The sequence below is a fragment of the Bufo gargarizans genome, chromosome 6 (assembly GCF_014858855.1).
Source record: "Bufo gargarizans isolate SCDJY-AF-19 chromosome 6, ASM1485885v1, whole genome shotgun sequence".
Taxonomy (NCBI): Eukaryota; Metazoa; Chordata; class Amphibia; order Anura; family Bufonidae; genus Bufo; species Bufo gargarizans.
The window spans coordinates 128,916,343-128,932,595 of NC_058085.1; the positions used below are offsets into that span (position 1 = coordinate 128,916,343).

Consider the following 16,253-nt stretch of genomic DNA (forward strand, 5'->3'; position numbering starts at 1 on the left):
GTTTCCAAAATGGGGTCACTTTTAGGGAGTTTCTACTCCAGGGGTGCATCAGGGGGTTTAAAACAGGACACGGTGTAAGTAAACCGGTCCATAAAAATCAGCCCTCCAAAAACCAAACGGCGCACCTTTCACTCTACACCCCGCTGTGTGGCCGTACAGTAGTTTACGGCCACATATTCGGTGTTTCTGTAAACGGCAGAGTCAGGGCAATAAAGATACAGTCTTGTTTGGCTGTTAACCCTTGCTTTGTTAGTGGAAAAAATGGGTTAAAATGGAAAATTAGACAAAAAAATGAAATGCTCAAATTTCATCCCCATTTGCCAATAACTCTTGTGCAACACCTAAAGGGTTAACAACGTATGTAAAAATCAGTTTTGAATACCTTGAGGGATGTACTTTCTTAGATGGGGTCATTTTTGGGTGGTTTCTATTATGTAAGCCTCGCAAAGTGACTTCAGACCCGAACTGGTCCCTAAAAATTGTTTTTTTTGTAAAATTCAGAAAAATTTCAAGATTTGCTTCTAAACTTCTAAGCCTTGTAACATTCCCAAAAATAAAATATCATTCCCAAAATAATTCAAACATGAAGTATACATATGGGAAATGTAAAGTCATCACAATTTTTGGGGGTATTACTATGTATTACAGAAGTAGAGAAACTGAAACTTTGAAATCTGCAAATTTTTCAAATCTTTTGGTAAATTAGGTATTATTTTGTGCAAAAATAAAATAAAAATTTTGACTTCATTTTACCAGTGTTATGAAGTACAATATGTGACGAAAAAACAATCTCAGAACGGCCTGGATAAGTCAAAGCGTTTTAAAGTTATCAGCACTTAAAATGACAGTGACAGTGGTCATCAGATTTGCAAAAAATGGCCTGGTCCTTAAGGTGAAATAAGGCTGTGTCCCTATGGGGTTAAACCCCCTAAAACAAGCATGCAAAATGGTAAATAAGACGGGCCTGCCGGACCGTCCCCTTCCCCGCCCACACCATGTCCACCTTTTTAGACTTGGCGTGAGCGGGGAAAAGTCGCAGATTGCTTTGCAATTATAGGGTTGTGGTCCTGGTCAAGACAATCTCCTGAACTCCAAACTGAATGTCAGAATGGGAAAGAAAGGTGATTTAAGCAATTTTGAGCGTGGCATGGTTGTTGGTGCCAGACGGGCCAGTCTGAGTATTTCACAATCTGCTCAGTTACTGGGATTTTCACGCACAACCATTTCTAGGGTTTACAAAGAATGGTGTGAAAAGGGAAAAACATCCAGTATGCGGCAGTCCTGTGGGTGAAAATGCCTTGTTGATGCTAGAGGTCAGAGGAGAATGGGCCGACTGATTCAAGCTGATAGAAGAGCAACGCTGACTGAAATAACCACTCGTTACAACCGAGGTATGCAGCAAAGCATTTGTGAAGCCACAACACGCACAACCTTGAGGCGGATGGGCTACAACAGCAGAAGACCCCACCGGGTACCACTGATCTCCAATACAAATAGGAAAAAGAGGCTACAATTTGCACGAGCTCACCAAAATTGGACTATTGAAGACTGGAAAAATGTTGCCTGGTTTGATGAGTCTCGATTTCTGTTGAGACATTCAAATGGTAGAGTCCGAATTTGGCGTAAACAGAATGAGAACATGTATCCATCATGCCTTGTTACCACTGTGCAGGCTGGTGGTGGTGGTGTAATGGGATGGGGGATGTTTTCTGGGCACACTTTAGGCCCCTTAGTGCCAATTGGCCATCGTTTAAATGCCACGGGCTACCTGAGCATTGTTTCTGACCATGTCCATCCCATCATGACCACCATGTACCCATCCTCTGATGGCTACTTCCAGCAGGATAATGCACCATGTCACAAAGCTCGAATCATTTCAAATTGGTTTCTTGAACATGACAATGAGTTCACTGTACTAAAATGGCCCCCACAGTCACCAGATCTCAACCCAATAGAGCATCTTTGGGATGTGGTGGAACGGGAGCTTCGTGCCCTGGATGTGCATCCCTCAAATCTCCATCAACTGCAAGATGCTATCCTATCAATATGGGCCAACATTTCTAAAGAATGCTATCAGCACCTTGTTGAATCAATGTCACGTAGAATTAAGGCAGTTCTGAAGGCAAAAGGGGGTCCAACACCGTATTAGTATGGTGTTCCTAATAATTCTTTAGGTGAGTGTATATAATATATATATATATATATATATATATATATATTTGGTTCTGTACTACCCACCTACTTCTGTTGTCCCACCTTCAGTCAATTTGGACTGCATACAACAGGGATGGCCAACCTGAGGCTCTCCAGCTGTTGCAAAACTACAAATCCCAGCATGCCCAGGCTACCTACAGCTATCAGCCTACAGCAGGGCATGGTGGGAGTTGTAGTTTTACAACAGCTGGAGAGCCGCAGGTTAGCCATGCCTGGCATACAACATGGGGCCACTTTTCGTTTTTTTTCCAGGCCTACTTTAAGTTCCCAGTCCCTGCAGCTCCCCGGTCCTCCTGTACTAATGAATAGAGTTGAGCGAACACCTGGATGTTCGGGTTCGAGAAGTTCGGCCGAACATCCCGGAAATGTTCGGGTTCGGGATCCGAACCCGATCCGAACTTCGTCCCGAACCCGAACCCCATTGAAGTCAATGGGGACCCGAACTTTTCGGCACTAAAACGGCTGTAAAACAGCCCAGGAAAGGGCTAGAGGGCTGCAAAAGGCAGCAACATGTAGGTAAATCCCCTGCAAACAAATGTGGATAGGGAAATGAATTAAAATAAAAATTAAATAAATAAAAATTAACCAAAATCAATTGGAGAGAGGTTCCATAGCAGAGAATCTGGCTTCCCGTCACCCACCACTGGAACAGTCCATTCTCAGATATTTAGGCCCCGGCACCCAGGCAGAGGAGAGAGGTCCCGTAACAGACAATCTGGCTTCATGTCAGCAGAGAATCAGTCTTCATATCATAGCAGAGAATCAGGCTTCACGTCAGCCACCACTGCAACAGTCCATTGTCATAAATTCAGGCCCAGCACCCAGGCAGAGGAGAGAGGTCCCGTAACAGACAATCTGGCTTCATGTCAGCAGAGAATCAGTCTGCATGTCATAGCAGAGAATGAGGCTTCACGTCACCCACCACTGCAACAGTCCATTTTCATAAATTTAGGCCCAGCACCCAGGCAGAGGAGAGAGGTCCCGTAACAGAGGATCTGGCTTCATGTCAGCAGAGAATCAGTCTGCATGTCATAGCAGAGAATCAGGCTTCACGTCAGCCACCACTGCAACAGTCCATTGTCATAAATTCAGGCCCAGCACCCAGGCAGAGGAGAGAGGTCCCGTAACAGACAATCTGGCTTCATGTCACCAGAGAATCAGTCTGCATGTCATAGCAGAGAATGAGGCTTCACGTCAGCCACCACTGCAACAATCCATTGGCATATATTTAGGCCTAGCACACAGGCAGAGGAGAGGTTCATTCAACTTTGGGTAGCCTTGCAACATAATGGTAAAATGAAAATAAAAATAGGATTGAATGAGGAAGTGCCCTGGAGTCCAATAATATATGGTTATGGGGAGGTAGTTAATGTCTAATCTGGACAAGGGACGGACAGGTCCTGTGGGATCCATGCCTGGTTCATTTTTATGAACGTCAGCTTGTCCACATTGGCTGTAGACAGGCGGCTGCGTTTGTCTGTAATGACGCCCCCTGCCGTGCTGAATACACGTTCAGACAAAACGCTGGCTGCCGGGCAGGCCAGCACCTCCAAGGCATAAAAGGCTAGCTCTGGCCACGTGGACAATTTAGAGACCCAGAAGTTGAATGGGGCCGAACCATCAGTCAGTACGTGGAGGGGTGTGCACACGTACTGTTCCACCATGTTAGTGAAATGTTGCCTCCTGCTAACACGTTGCGTATCAGGTGGTGGTGCAGTTAGCTGTGGCGTGTTGACAAAAGTTTTCCACATCTCTGCCATGCTAACCCTGCCCTCAGAGGAGCTGGCCGTGACACAGCTGCCTTGGCGACCTCTTGCTCCTCCTCTGCCTTGGCCTTGGGCTTCCACTTGTTCCCCTGTGACATTTGGGAATGCTCTCAGTAGCGCGTCTACCAACGTGCGCTTGTACTCGCGCATCTTCCTATCACGCTCCAGTGCAGGAAGTAAGGTGGGCACATTGTCTTTGTAGCGTGGATCCAGCAGGGTGGCAACCCAGTAGTCCGCACAGGTTAAAATGTGGGCAACTCTGCTGTCGTTGCGCAGGCACTGCAGCATGTAGTCGCTCATGTGTGCCAGGCTGCCCAGGGGTAAGGACAAGCTGTCCTCTGTGGGAGGCGTATCGTCATCGTCCTGCCTTTCCCCCCAGCCACGCACCAGTGATGGACCCGAGCTGCGTTGGGTGCCACCCCGCTGTGACCATGCTTCATCCTCATCCTCCTCCACCTCCTCCTCATCCTCGTCCTCCTCGTCCTCCAGTAGTGGGCCCTGGCTGGCCACATTTGTACCTGGCCTCTGCTGTTGCCAAAAACCTCCCTCTGAGTCACTTCGAAGAGACTGGCCTGAAAGTGCTAAAAATGACCCCTCTTCCTCCTCCTCCTCCTCCTCCTCCTCCTGGGCCACCTCCTCTTCCATCATCGCCCTAAGTGTTTTCTCAAGGAGACATAGAAGTGGTATTGTAACGCTGATAACGGTGTCATCGCCACTGGCCATGTTGGTGGAGTACTCGAAACAGCGCAACAGGGCACACAGGTCTCGCATGGAGGCCCAGTCATTGGTGGTGAAGTGGTGCTGTTCTGTAGTGCGACTGACCCGTGCGTGCTGCAGCTGAAACTCCACTATGGCCTGCTGCTGCTCGCACAGTCTGTCCAGCATGTGCAAGGTGGAGTTCCACCTGGTGGGCACGTCGCATATGAGGCGGTGAGCGGGAAGGCCGAAGTTACGCTGCAGCGCAGACAGGCGAGCAGCGGCAGGATGTGAACGCCGGAAGCGCGAACAGACGGCCCGCACTTTATGCAGCAGCTCTGACATGTCGGGGTAGTTGTGAATGAACTTCTGCACCACCAAATTCAGCACATGCGCCAAGCAAGGGATGTGCGTCAAATTGGCTAGTCCCAGAGCTGCAACGAGATTTCGCCCATTATCACACACCACCAGGCCGGGCTTGAGGCTCACCGGCAGCAACCACTCGTCGGTCTGTTGTTCAATACCCCGCCACAACTCCTGTGCGGTGTGGGGCCTGTCCCCCAAACATATGAGTTTCAGAATGGCCTGCTGACGTTTACCCCGGGCTGTGCTGAAGTTGGTGGTGAAGGTGTGTGGCTGACTGGATGAGCAGGTGGAAGAAGAGGAGGAGGAAGCCGAGAAGGAGGAGGTGGCAACAGGAGGCAAAGAATGTTGCCCTGCGATCCTTGGCGGCGGAAGGACGTGCGCCAAACAGCTCTCCGCCTGGGGCCCAGCTGCCACTACATTTACCCAGTGTGCAGTTAGGGAGATATAGCGTCCCTGGCCGTGCTTACTGGTCCACGTATCTGTGGTTAGGTGGACCTTGCTACAGATGGCGTTGCGCAGTGCACACTTGATTTTATCGGATACTTGGTTGTGCAGGGAAGGCACGGCTCTCTTGGAGAAGTAGTGCCGGCTGGGAACAACATACTGTGGGACAGCAAGCGACATGAGCTGTTTGAAGCTGTCTGTGTCCACCAGCCTAAATGACAGCATTTCATAGGCCAGTAGTTTAGAAATGCTGGCATTCAGGGCCAGGGATCGAGGGTGGCTAGGTGGGAATTTACGCTTTCTATCAAATGTTTGTGAGATGGAGAGCTGAACGCTGGCGTGTGACATGGTTGAGACGCTTGGTGACGGAGGTGGTGGTGGTGGTGTTGGTGGTACATCCCCTGTTTGCTGGGCGGCAGGTGCCAACGTTCCTCCAGAGGCGGAGGAAGAGGCCGAGGCGGCAGCAGCAGAATAGGCCGAGGCGGCAGCAGCAGAAGAGGTAGCAGGGGGAGCCTGAGTGACTTCCTTGGTTTTAAGGTGTTTACTCCACTGCAGTTCATGCTTTGCATGCAGGTGCCTGGTCATGCAGGTTGTGCTCAGGTTCAGAACGTTAATGCCTCGCTTCAGGCTCTGATGGCACAGCGTGCAAACCACTCGGGTCTTGTCGTCAGCACATTGTTTGAAGAAGTGCCATGCCAGGGAACTCCTTGAAGCTGCCTTTGGGGTGCTCGGTCCCAGATGGCGGCGGTCAGTAGCAGGCGGAGTCTCTTGGCGGCGGGTGTTCTGCTTTTGCCCACTGCTCCCTCTTTTGCTACGCTGTTGGCTCGGTCTCACCACTGCCTCTTCCTCCGAACTGTGAAAGTCAGTGGCACGACCTTCATTCCATGTGGGGTCTAGGACCTCATCGTCCCCTGCATCGTCTTCCACCCAGTCTTGATCCCTGACCTCCTGTTCAGTCTGCACACTGCAGAAAGACGCAGCAGTTGGCACCTGTGTTTCGTCATCATCAGAGACATGCTGAGGTGGTATTCCCATGTCCTCATCATCAGGAAACATAAGTGGTTGTGCGTCAGTGCATTCTATGTCTTTCACCGCTGGGGAAGGGCTAGGTGGATGCCCTTGGGAAACCCTGCCAGCGGAGTCTTCAAACAGCATAAGAGACTGCTGCATAACTTGAGGCTGAGACAGTTTCCCTGGTATGCATGGGGGTGATGTGACAGACTGATGGGGTTGGTTTTCAGGCGCCATCTGTGCGCTTTCTGCAGAAGACTGGGTGGGAGATAATGTGAACGTGCTGGATCCACTGTCGGCCACCCAATTGACTAATGCCTGTACCTGCTCAGGCCTTACCATCCTTAGAACGGCATTGGGCCCCACCATATATCGCTGTAAATTCTGGCGGCTACTGGGACCTGAGGTAGTTGGTACACTAGGACGTGTGGATGTGGCAGAACGGCCACGTCCTCTCCCAGCACCAGAGGGTCCACTAACACCACCACGACCATGTCCACGTCCGCGTCCCTTACTAGATGTTTTTCTCATTGTTATGGTTCACCACAACAACAAATATATTATTTGGCCCAATGTATTGTATTCAAATTCAGCGGGATATAAATTTGAGGCCTAGTATTTAGGCGCTGGGTGACCGGTATGGATTTAGTGACAGAATTAGACTTGGAAATGCACAGAAGCGTGTGTGTGAAGTTATTCTGAATGACCCTATGTGCACCTTGAATATTATATACCCTTTTTGGGATAGATTTCAAATAGCTCTGATATAGCAGAAACCACTAAATTATGAAATTGCTAAATTGGGAATTGTATTTCAACCCAGAACAAAAAATGTGCTTTGACGGACACTAAATATCTTGCCCAGCAACAACAGTACAGCGGTAACGAGAGATTTAGCAGGATATAAATTTGAGGCCTAGTATTTAGGCGCTGGGTGACAGGTATGGGTTTAGTGACAGAATTAGACTTGGAAATACACAGTAGAGGGTGTGTGTGAAGTTATTCTGAATGACCCTATGTGCACCTTGAATATTATATACCCTTTTTGGGATAGATTTCAAATAGCTCTGATATAGCAGGAACCACTAAATTATGAAATTGCTAAATTGGGAATTGTATTTCAACCCAGAACAAAAAATGTGCTTTGACGGACACTAAATATCTTGCCCAGCAACAACAGTACAGCGGTAACGAGAGATTTAGCAGGATATAAATTTGAGGCCTAGTATTTAGGCGCTGGGTGACAGGTATGGGTTTAGTGACAGAATTAGACTTGAAAATACACAGTAGCGGGTGTGTGTGAAGTTATTCTGAATGACCCAATGTGCACCTTGAATATTATATACCCTTTTAGGGATAGATTTCAAATAGCTCTGATATAGCAGAAACCACTAAATTATGAAATTGCTAAATTGGGAATTGTACTTCAACCCAGAACAAAAAATGTGCTTTGACGGACACTAAATATCTTTCCAAGCAACAACAGTACAGCGGTAACGAGAGATTTAGCAGGATATAAATTTGAGGCCTAGTATTTAGGCGCTGGGTGACAGGTATGGGTTTAGTGACAGAATTAGACTTGGAAATACACAGTAGCGGGTGTGTGTGAAGTTATTCTGAATGACCCAATGTGCACCTTGAATATTATATACCCTTTTAGGGATAGATTTCAAATAGCTCTGATATAGCAGAAACCACTAAATTATGAAATTGCTAAATTGGGAATTGTATTTCAACCCAGAACAAAAAATGTGCTTTGACGGACACTAAATATCTTGCCCAGCAACAACAGTACAGCGGTAACGAGAGATTTAGCAGGATATAAATTTGAGGCCTAGTATTTAGGCGCTGGGTGACAGGTATGGGTTTAGTGACAGAATTAGACTTGGAAATACACAGTAGCGGGTGTGTGTGAAGTTATTCTGAATGACCCAATGTGCACCTTGAATATTATATACCCTTTTAGGGATAGATTTCAAATAGCTCTGATATAGCAGAAACCACTAAATTATGAAATTGCTAAATTGGGAATTGTACTTCAACCCAGAACAAAAAATGTGCTTTGACGGACACTAAATAACTTTCCCAGCTACAACAGGACAGCGGTAACGAGAGATTTAGCGGGATATAAATTTGAGGCCTAGTATTTAGGCGCTGGGTGACAGGTATGGGTTTAGTGACAGAATTAGACTTGGAAATACACAGTAGCGGGTGTGTGTGAAGTTATTCTGAATGACCCTATGTGCACCTTCAATATGATCTACCCTTTTAGGGATAGATTTCAAATAGCTCTGATATAGCAGAAACCACTAAATTATGAAATTGCTAAATTGGGAATTGTATTTCAACCCAGAACAAAAAATGTGCTTTGACGGACACTAAATAACTTTCCCAGCTACAACAGGACAGCGGTAACGAGAGATTTAGCAGGATATAAATTTGAGGCCTAGTATTTAGGCGCTGGGTGACAGGTATGGGTTTAGTGACAGAATTAGACTTGAAAATACACAGTAGCGGGTGTGTGTGAAGTTATTCTGAATGACCCAATGTGCACCTTGAATATTATATACCCTTTTAGGGATAGATTTCTAATAGCTCTGATATAGCAGAAACCACTAAATTATGAAATTGCTAAATTGGGAATTGTACTTCAACCCAGAACAAAAAATGTGCTTTGACGGACACTAAATAACTTTCCCAGCTACAACAGGACAGCGGTAACGAGAGATTTAGCAGGATATAAATTTGAGGCCTAGTATTTAGGCGCTGGGTGACAGGTATGGGTTTAGTGACAGAATTAGACTTGAAAATACACAGTAGCGGGTGTGTGTGAAGTTATTCTGAATGACCCAATGTGCACCTTGAATATTATATACCCTTTTAGGGATAGATTTCAAATAGCTCTGATATAGCAGAAACCACTACATTATGAAATTGCTAAATTGGGAATTGTACTTCAACCCAGAACAAAAAATGTGCTTTGACGGACACTAAATAACTTTCCCAGCTACAACAGGACAGCGGTAACGAGAGATTTAGCGGGATATAAATTTGAGGCCTAGTATTTAGGCGCTGGGTGACCGGTATGGATTTAGTGACAGAATTAGACTGGGATATGGCCAAAAAATAACCACACTATTGCTGGTTAAATGCACTTGGTGACGGGCGCAGCTTGCCCCTGATGTAGTATATGGCCAAAAAATGAACAGACTATTGCTGGTTAAATGCACTTGGTGTCACAGCTTGACCAACCACACTACTGAGGGTTAAATGCACTTGGTGACGGGCGCAGCTTGCCCCTGATGTAGTATATGGCCAAAAAATAAACAGACTATTGCTGGTTAAATGCACTTGGTGTGACAGCTTCACCCTGATGTAGGCTTTAGCCAGAAAACAACCACACCATTGAGGGTTAAATGCACTTGGTGACAGGCGCAGCTTGCCCCTGATTTTGTATATGGCCAAAAAATGAACAGACTATTGCTGGTTAAATGCACTTGGTGTGACAGCTTCACCCTGATGTAGGCTTTAGCCAAAAAACAACCACACCATTGAGGGTTAAATGCACTTGGTGACAGGCGCAGCTTGCCCCTGATTTTGTATATGGCCAAAAAATGAACAGACTATTGCTGGTTAAATGCACTTGGTGTGACAGCTTCACCCTGATGTAGGCTTTAGCCAAAAAACAACCACACCATTGAGGGTTAAATGCACTTGGTGACAGGCGCAGCTTGCCCCTGATTTTGTATATGGCCAAAAAATGAACAGACTATTGCTGGTTAAATGCACTTGGTGTGACAGCTTCACCCTGATGTAGGCTTTAGCCAAAAAACAACCACACCATTGAGGGTTAAATGCACTTGGTGACAGGCGCAGCTTGCCCCTGATTTTGTATATGGCCAAAAAATGAACAGACTATTGCTGGTTAAATGCACTTGGTGTGACAGCTTCACCCTGATGTAGGCTTTAGCCAAAAAACAACCACACCATTGAGGGTTAAATGCACTTGGTCGCAGCTTGTGCTGGCGCACCACAAGACACAAAATGGCCGCCGATCACCCCAGAAAAATGTGACTGACAAACGGTCTGGGCAGCCTAAAAACAGTGAGCAATTGAGGATCAGCAGCTCAATGATCCACAGCTGCAGATCGATCAGTTAATCAAGTCCTTTGGAGGAGTTAATCTGCCTAATCTCGCCCTACTGTCGCAGCCGCAACCTCTCCCTACGCTAATCAGAGCAGAGTGACGGGCGGCGCTATGTGACTCCAGCTTAAATAGAGGCTGGGTCACATGGTGCTCTGGCCAATCACAGCCATGCCAATAGTAGGCATGGCTGTGATGGCCTCTTGGGGCAAGTAGTATGACGCTTGTTGATTGGCTGCTTTGCAGCCTTTCAAAAAGCGCCAAGAAAGCGTCACAAAAGCGCCAAGAAAGCGACGAACACCGAACCCGAACCCGGACTTTTACGAAAATGTCCGGGTTCGGGTCCGTGTCACGGACACCCCAAAATTCGGTACGAACCCGAACTATACAGTTCGAGTTCGCTCATCCCTACTAATGAACGCTTCTGTAATTGAAGCTCTCATTAGTAATTGCCCCATATGACTGACATTTCCACCCCACTTTGGGGGGGGGAGGGGAATTATTACATATTAAGTGATACAGTATTCATTTAAATTGTATTTATAGGGGTTCTACAGTTATTTTAAACTGATGATCTATCCTCTGGACAGATAACCAGCATCTGATCAGCGGGGGTCCGACACCCGGGACCCCCGCCGATCAGCTGTTTGAGAAGGCAGCAGCGCTGGCAGTAGCGCCGCGGCCTTCTCACTGTTTACCGTAGGCCCAGTGACGTCACGACTAGTATCACTGGCCTGGGGCTAAGCTCTGTTCTCATAACAGCTGATCGGCGGGGGTGCCAGGTGTCGGACCCCCGCCAATCAGATGCTGACGATCTATCCAGAGGATAGATCATCAGTTTAACCACCTCAGCCCTCTAGCTTAAACACCCTTAATGACCAGACCACTTTTTACAATTCTGCACTACAGTACTTTCACCGTTTATTGCTCGGTCATGCAACTTACCACCCAAATTAATTTTACCTCCTTTTTTTCCTCACTAATAGAGCTTTCATTTGGTGGTATTTCATTGCTGCTGACATTTTAACTTTTTTTTTTATTAATCGAAATGTACCGAAAATTTTGCAAAAAAAATGAAATTTTTCACTTTCAGTTGTAAAATTTTTTTAAAAAACCGACATCTATGTATACATTTTTCTCTAAATGTATTATTCTACATGTCTTTGATAAAAAAAAATGTTTGGGTAAAAGTTATAGCATTTACAAACTATGGTGCAAAAATGTGAATTTCCGCATTTTGAAGCAGCTCTGACTTTCTAAGCACCTGTCATGTTTCCTGAGGTTCTACAATGCCCAGACAGTAGAAAAACCCCACAAATGACCCAATTTCGGAAAATAGACACCCTAAGGTATTCGCTGATGGGCATAGTGAGTTCATGGAAGTTTTTATTTTTTGTCACAAGTTAGCGGAAAAATGATGATTTTTTTATATTTTTTATTTTTCTTACAAAGTCTCATATTCCACTAACTTGTGACAAAAAATAAAAACTTCCATGAACTCACTATGCAGATCACGAAAAACCTTGTGGTGTCTTCTTTCCAAAATGGGGTCACTTGTGTGGTAGTTATACTGCCCTGGCATTTTAGGGGCCCTAATGCGTAAGAAGTAGTTTGAAATCAAAATGTGTAAAAAATGCCCTGTGAAATCCTAAAGGTGCTCTTTGGAATGTGGGCCCCTTTGCCCACCTAGGCGGCAAAAAAGTGTCACACATATGGTACCGCCGTACTCAGAAGAAGTAGGGCAATGTGTTTTGGGCCGTCTTTTTACATATACCCATGCTGGGTGAGAGAAATATCTCGGCAAAAGACAACTTTTCCCATTTTTTTTTATACAAAGTTGGCATTTGACCAAGATATTTATCTCACCCAGCATGGGTATATGTAAAATGACACCCCAAAACACATTGACCAACTTCTCCTGAGTACAGCGATACCGCATGTATGACACTTATTTGCAGCCTAGATGCACAAAGGGGCCCAAATTCCTTTTAGGAGGGCATTTTTAGACATTTGGATCCCAGACTTCTTCTCACGCTTTAGGGCCCCTAAAATGCCAGGGCAGTATGAATACCCCACATGTGACCCCATTTTGTAAAGAAGACACCCCAAGGTATTCAATGAGGGGCATGGCGAGTTCATAGAAGATTATTTTTTGGGCACAAGTTAGCGGAAATAGATTTTTTTTGTTTTTTCTCACAAAGTCTCCCATTCCGCTAACTTGAGACAAAAAGTTAAATCTTTCATGGACTCAATATGCCCCTCAGCGAATACTTTGGAGTGTCTTCTTCCCAAAATGGGGTCACATGTGGGGTATTTATACTGCCCTGGCATTTTAGGGGCCCTAAAGCGTGGGAAGAAGCCTGGAATATAAATGTCTAAAAAAATTTACGCATTTGGATTCCGTGAGGGGTATGGTGAGTTCATGTGAGATTTTATTTTTTGACACAAGTTAGTGGAATATGAGACTTTGTAAGAAAAAAAATAAAAAATTTAATAAAATTCTGCTAACTTGTGCCCAAAAAAATGTCTGAATGGAGCCTTACAGGGGGGTGATCAATGACAGGGGAGTGATCAGGGAGTCTATATGGGGTGATCACCACCCTGTCATTGATCACCCCCCTTTAAGGCTCCATTCAGACGTCCGTATGTGTTTTACGTATCGGATCCGCAAAACACATACAGACGTCTGAATGGAGCCTTACAGGGGGGTGATCACCCCATATAAACTCCTGATCACCCCCCTGTAAGGCTCCATTCAGACGTCCGTATGTGTTTTGCGGATCCGTATGTGTTTTCCATGGATCCGTAAAACACATACGGACGTCTGAATGGAGCCTTACAGGGGATGATCAATGACAGGGGGGTGATCAGGGAGTCTATATGGGGTGATCAGGGGTTAATAAGTGACAGGGGGGGGTGTAGTGTAGTGTGGTGATTGGTGCTACTTATCACTGAGCTGCCTGTGTCCTCTGGTGGTCGATCCAAGCAAAAGGGACCACCAGAGGACCAGGTAGCAGGTATATTAGATGCTGTTATCAAAACAGCGTCTAATATACCTGTTAGGGGGTTTAAAAAATAAAAAATAAAATCGCATCTACAGCCTGCCAGCAAACGATCGCCGCTGGCAGGCTTTAGATCCACTCGCTCACCTTCCGATCCTGTGAACACGCGCGCCTGTGTGCACGCGTTCACAGGAAGTCTCGCGAGATGACGCATAGATGCATGACTGCCTGAGACAGCCGCCTCCGGAACGCGATCCTGCGTTAGGCGGTCAGGAGGCGGTTAAACAAAGTGCGCAACCCCTTTAATGTAAAAGATTCTTTACACTACACACTGACATCATCTATATTAATACATAAGGGGGATGGAAGGTCTGAATGGGTACTTCAAGACCTATATTTAAATCTTTCCATATATGACGAAGGTAAAAGCACATACGGTACATGTGTAAAACACACCTATATCTATGCTATAAATGGCTCACAGGGACAGACAAGGTGGGGTCTCTCTCTCTTTTAATTTCTGTTGAAGGTTAATGCTGGAAAGAGATTACAAGACACAATACATAGAAGCCTGACAAGGAGTCTCTGCCCTCCAGCATGATATTTTCACGACATTGATATTCACACATGGTCAATAGACTGTAAGACATTTTTCCCTATAATTTCTGTAATCAATCAGCTTTTAAGAAGAGTGAAAATAAATCTCATTATTATTTTCATACAAATCTTGTTGAATCCTCCTGTGTTCCTTGTGCTAAATAATGCACACACTACATTTGGAGATAACAGGTATGTATTTTTTTCATTTACAACATTTTTTTTTTACAAGCAGCCATCCTGGGACCGCAGGACAAAAGCTGAATTTCAGGACTGCCCAGCTGGATCCAGGACAGTTGAGAGGCATGGCAGTATCTGTGGATAGCTTTGGTTTTGGAAGAAATCAGCCATTTTTTTCTAATCCCCTAATCCTGTACAATCCCTTAAACCCAAGAATTTTGGGGCAAGCAATATCCTAGTCCTCCTCTCCCAGTTGGTTATGGGAATGGTTGTGTTAACCAGAACCAACAGAATGTCCTATTTCTAATGCTTGTAGATGGATAAGATGTATGGAAACACTAGCCCAACCATCACTTTGAACTTCACAGACATTCCCACAAATGTGTTCCCCAAGAAGGTTAGTTTAGTTGTGTTGTCCCTTTTAAGGACAGATTCACATATCCTGATTCCAGTGGACCGGAGCACACAAATAATCCAAGGAATACCATATCACACAGCAGGAGAACAATAAAAGGTAGCAACAGGCAATGTATTTGTTCCAATTACATAGTGTTCTTCTGTAAATTAAGTATTGAGATTTACCTGTTGTGTAGGTCTGTAGAACTCATGTACAGGAATGTTTGCAGTTGATCTCAAAGGGATTGCACTGGTTATGAGTGAAATACACCTCTCTATACTCAGGAGAAGGAAGTGCCTCTAGACTCTTATGGGAGGAGAGTCATACATGAACGCTCAACATAATTTTAGGTATTGCTCTCTCAAGCAGGGCGGTGGTGACAGATTCCTTTGCAGACAACAGACATTGATGCTTTAATTTATGACAGTCCGGCAATTTACAGGCAAACCCAATCATTATTCACTAGGTATGGTGAAGTTCCAGCACCACAAAACATAAATCAAACGAAATGAACTACTTCCCCCGGAGCACTAACTAATACAGATTTGTTTCTAGCTCACCTATTGAGCGCAGGACACACACAGGAAATCCAGAGTCTCCAGCCAGCAAGGCAGCCAGCTTCCTAGACTTTTCCAGGCACAACTCTCTCAGACTGACAGCCTGGGATGTGCTTTTATTTCCCCCTAACGATGTCAGCTGGCTGCACCTGGGCATTCTTCAGTCTAGGGGAAAATCTGCCCTGGAAAGGGGTGGATGGGGAGGTCCCACTACTAAACCTACCTTCCCAGTCCAAATTAAATCCAGCCTTTGAACCTTTAACAAAACTGTCTCAGCAACTTACACTTTGCTGAAACCACTTTAGCTTTTCTGGATTTTACTTACCTCACCCAATTGTGGAACCTGGGTGAGATATACACCCCTTCCAAGACTTTACCACAATAATGTGACAATTCTTACATGTGTGATGATATTTTTACTGATAGTAACCTCATTAGTATAATTTGGGTGAATGACAATGATACAACTAAACACAGCAAATGCATAAAACACAGCAGAGCCCTGTCAAGCTACATTACCTCTCCTGACAAGTGTAATCCCATTTGAATGCATGAAATTATAAAACAAACCACTAAACTAATACACTCATACAAAATAACACGTTAGATTGAAGGTAATTGACTATGGCCATCTTTAAGGGGTTGTCGATCTTTGGGAGCCTTTCAGTCAGACCCTGACATGCTGCTGGACCTGCGGAGGGAAGAATACTTGCCTGCTCCCTGACGCTGGGTTTTGGCTTCTTCATTCCCCCTGCACCCTAGTCCCCACTCGTAAGCTTCCTGTTTGACGGGGGTTACATGGCACACTGGGTACATTTTACTACTTTAAAAGGGTTTTAAATTTTGCATCAGCATCCTATAAAATAATTTTCTAATGCAT

At 45.4% G+C, this 16,253-nt stretch overlaps 1 protein-coding gene across 5 annotated transcripts in view; it reads right to left on the reverse strand.

The window, feature by feature from the left end:
- The window catches only part of LOC122940189 (NXPE family member 1-like), a 294,633-nt gene extending 279,146 nt beyond the window's left edge, over positions 1-15,487 (reverse strand). For 2 of the 5 annotated variants that reach the window (XM_044296630.1, XM_044296627.1), the window contains exon 1: positions 15,377-15,486. The gene's annotated coding sequence lies outside the window, so the exon portion shown is untranslated. Of the gene's footprint in view, positions 1-15,001; positions 15,056-15,376 lie in introns of those variants that run through there. The other 3 variants (XM_044296625.1, XM_044296629.1, XM_044296626.1) reach the window with 3 other exon arrangements.
- Positions 15,488-16,253: the final 766 nt, after the last annotated feature.